The sequence below is a fragment of the Lissotriton helveticus genome, chromosome 1_2 (assembly GCF_964261635.1).
Source record: "Lissotriton helveticus chromosome 1_2, aLisHel1.1, whole genome shotgun sequence".
In the NCBI taxonomy this organism is placed as follows: Eukaryota; Metazoa; Chordata; class Amphibia; order Caudata; family Salamandridae; genus Lissotriton; species Lissotriton helveticus.
The window spans coordinates 319,276,497-319,280,985 of NC_136058.1; the positions used below are offsets into that span (position 1 = coordinate 319,276,497).

General features: G+C 46.8%; 1 non-coding gene across 1 annotated transcript; it reads right to left on the reverse strand.

The window, feature by feature from the left end:
• Positions 1–3,129: 3,129 nt before the first annotated feature.
• TRNAV-AAC (transfer RNA valine (anticodon AAC)) lies at positions 3,130–3,202 on the reverse strand. The gene has a single exon. It is a non-coding gene; the product is annotated as a tRNA-Val (tRNA).
• Between the last annotated feature and the right edge of the window lie 1,287 nt (positions 3,203–4,489).

The window sequence follows — 4,489 nt, forward strand, 5'->3', positions numbered from 1 at the left end:
GCTCAGCCAACAAAGCAGGTAGGGCACTTGCAGGGTACCTAAAAGCCAAACAGAGACAGCACTCAGTTGCAGCGATCACCGACACAGACAACATAACGCACACAGGGAACAAACAAATCCTCGAAACCTTCAGGAGGTTTTACAAAGACCTATACACCGCAGACAAAGCACTAAAGGCGGATGGAGGGGCGAGCCTTCTCGAGAAACTTGACCTACCCAAGCTAAGCGGCGAACAAAGTGAGGCGCTAGACCAAAACATAACAAAAGCAGAGGTAGGGATGGCCATAGACGCACTAAAACCCAACAAAGCCCCGGGGCCGGACGGATTCACAGTGACCTTTTACAAAAAGTTCCAAACGCAGCTTAAAGAAATACTAGTGAGAGTATTCCAGACTTGTGCAGAGAAAGGAAGCATGACAGACTCAATGGCAGAGGCAAACATTATTGTCATCCCCAAAGAAGGGAAGGACCCACAATTCCCACAAAACCACAGGCCAATATCCCTAATAAACGTAGACTGCAAAATCTACGCTAAAGTAATGGCAGCTAGAATAAACACATACCTACCCACCCTCATACACAAAACACAAGTGGGATACCTGAAAAACAGGCTCTCACAGGACAACACGAGACTGCTCTGCCACCTAATAAACCGCACGGCAAACAGCACAGAGAAGGCAGTAATGATTGCACTAGACGCAGAAAAAGCCTTCGACAGAGTCTCGTGGCCATTCCTAAACGAATGTATGCGCAAATTCGGATTCGGAGATAGATACAGAGGAATGATAATGTCCCTATACAAAAACCCCCGAGCTCGAGTGGTAGTGAACGCAGCACCATCAGAAACATTCACCCTAAGTAGAGGGACGAGACAAGGATGCCCCCTGTCACCAGGATTATTCCTGCTGGCAATAGAACCCCTTCTCCACATGATCAGAACAAACACGCAGATCACAGGTGTGAAAGTGGAGGGTCAAGCCTTCAAACTCGCAGCCTATGCGGATGACATCCTGATCACCACAAGCAACCCACGGGAGTCAATCGAGGCACTGGTACAAACAATAGAGGAATATGCACAAGTCTCAGGTTATAAACTCAACAGGGAAAAATCAGAATGCAAACCAATGAACTGCCACACTACCAGAGCAGTACTAGGCAAGTCAGGCCTGGCATGGCAAACGAAACCCCTAAAATATCTGGGACTCCTCTTTGGGAAGGACCTCAGATCAACACTAGAGCACAACGAGGAAGCAATGCTGAAAAAGATTAAGACGAAGCTAGACACATGGGGACCCAAATTCGTCAGCTGGTGGGGCAGAGTAGAGACAGTTAAGATGATGATCACCCCTATACTCAACTACTTGCTGTCCATGCTACCGCTATCACTAACGACAGACTTCCACAAACAAATCGACAAAGCCATTAACTTGTTCCTATGGGGAGGTAAAAAACCTAGAATAAGTCTAGCAAAGCTCAGGCTGAAAAAAGAGCAAGGGGGACTGAACCTCACAAACTATAAGGCCTTCCAGACGGCATGCCTTGCCAAACAAGGGCTACACTGGGTAGCACCAACACCAGAATACATGCCAGTATGGCTGGAGCTAGAAAGAGGCATTCTAGGAGGAGCAGACCCAATCATGGCCCTCACGGCAAATAGACACCCAGAAGCCAAAAACTCAATAATACGGAACACAAAAATAGCACTACTGAGATTGGATAAAGAGCTAGAAGTAAGCATCAGAGGCACCAAATGGGAGTCATTATGGTACAACACCAAAATCACATACAAAGGGAAAACGCTAGACAGCAAAGAATGGCTCAGCAGGGGCATAACAACACCGGCACAACTAGAGGCAGGGGACAACCCACTCACCTACAAGACGCTCCAACAAACAACTAGCCTACCAGACAAGGAATTCTACGAGTTCCTAAGAATCAAAGCAGCCATCACCAGAGCGAACCTCTCCAAACACAAACCAACCATCATACAGTATGCACAGAACATAAACACGGCAGGTCATCAAACAGCGCAGATCTACAAAATAATCACACCACGCAGCACCACTCTTAATGACAAAACAATAGCCTTCTGGGAAGAGACCATCCACAGACCGCTAAGTGAAGAAGAGAAGGCCATACTATGGACATCAGCGTCCAAAAACAAGATCACACCACAGTTAGCACAAACAAAATACTGGATACTACACAGACTACACTGGACACCGGCGAAACTAGAGAGAGTTGGGGCTAGCGACAACAGCAAGTGCTGGAACTGCCACAAAGCAAGGGGGACCTAGCCCACATGATATACGACTGCCCCAAAGTCAAAGCGTTCTGGAATAAAGTATACAACCTAATAGACTCGATCACGGGATGCCAGATACAACGAGGGCTAGCAGGGATAATCACCGGACTCCTTGAGCCACAACTCCAATCCAAAGAAATACGTGATCTAGTCGACATGCTCCTGGCAGCAGCTGTAAAAAATATTCTGGGGTACTGGAAGAACTCCAGAAAGGCCACTTTCAAGCGCTGGTTCAACTGGGTAACATTCCTTCGAGGGGCAGACAACATCACCGCCAAACACAAGGCGGCGAACCACACAGCCAAAGAGGACATGTGGGCAGCCCTAGACGAGTATCTGATGCAATAAACCCCCCCCCCTCTCTCTTCCTCCTTCTTTCTCTCTCTCTTTGCTACCACCGGGCCAAGCATACATGTAAAAGCAGCCCAAGAAAGACAACTGTATACAATGTACATGTGAAACTTATTCAATTCAATAAAAAAATTTGAAATAAAAAAAAAAGAAAACGTAGGCAAAGCCCCCTGATCACAAGCAAACTTCTAATTTATACCAAACCACACTTCCTGCCAGTGCTGCAAGGGGACTGTGTCGAGCTTTGCCACCAGTTTATATTTTATTTCCCTTACCACGATTGTCTGCTCACTTTTCGGTGGAACACCTGATACACTGTTTGTCAAGATTTCTCCACTAGGGAGGGGAGAATAGTTTTCACTCTGACCCCACTTTTTATTTTCAGAACTTTTACTTTTTTGCCACAACTTAGATTAAATTATAATAATAAAGTAATGAACTGTTGTGAGTTACTTTTTTTAAAGGAAAAAAACAGTTTCCGCCCTGTCTCGAACGGGGGACCTTTCACGTGTTAGGCGAACGTGATAACCACTACACTACGGAAACCCACGGGAGAGGTTACGGGGCACCTTTAGCTGCAATGAGAAGAGAGCCCTGGAGGCAGCTGAACAGACGCAGAGGTATGGAAGCTTTTCTAAAGTCCTCTCACTGAATGCACAGTACTCAATGCTGCACAACCATCGTGTCTCTCACTGAATGCACAGTACTCAATGCTGCACAAGCATCGCCTCTCACTGAATGTATAGCACTCAATGCTGCACAAGCATCGCCTCTCACTGAATGCACAGTACTCAATTCTGCACAAGCATCGTCTCTCACTGAATGCACAGTACTCAATTCTGCCCAAGCATCGCCTCTCACTGAATGTATAGCACTCAATGCTGCACATGCATCGTGTCTCACTGAATGCACAGTGCTCAATGCTGCACAAGCATCGTCTCTCACTGAATGCATAGTACTCAATGCTGGACAAGCATCGTGTCTCACTGAATGCACAGTACTCAATGCTGCACAAGCATCGTGTCTCACTGAATGCACAGTACTCAATTCTGCACAAGCATCGTCTCTTACTGAATGCACAGTACTCAAGGTTGCACAAGCATCGTGTCTCACTGAATGTATAGCACTCAATGCTGCACAAGCATCGTCTCTCACTGAATGCTCATCACCGTGGGCTGCACCTGTAAGAGATCTCTCACTCAATGCACATTTCACTCATCGATGCACAGGTAAGCAGACTCTCACTGACTGCAGGTCACTGAAAACATCAGAGCTTGTGAGCTCTCACTGGATGCTCGTGCCTGAACCCTGCACGGCTGAAATACCCCTCAATGAATATGAGTGAAGGCTGCACAGCTGTGACCTGTCTCACTGAATCCAGATCACTGACCCTGCACAGCTGAGTGCACTACACTCACATCTAAGAGGAATCTCACTGAACACCAGTGACCGATGCACAGATAAGAGCTCCCTGTGCACACGGGTAGTTCTCACTGAATGCAGATCACTGACCCTGCACAGCTGAGTGCACTACACTCACATCTAAGAGGAATCTCACTGAACACCAGTGACCGATGCACAGATAAGAGCTCCCTGTGCACACGGGTAGTTCTCACTGAATGCAGATCACTGAACTCCACGCAGTCGAGGTCTCTCACTGAAGGGAGATCCTTGGACCTTTCCTCGTCACTCAGGCCTCGGTCTCTTCTTCTAAGTGCGTCTTTATTTTGTCCGTTTCCATAGGTTGTAGTCTGCAAAACAGTTTTTTAACTTCTATATGATACTTTCCTGTGTTGTGGATTTTTTGTAAAAGCATCGGTAGGATGAATGTAG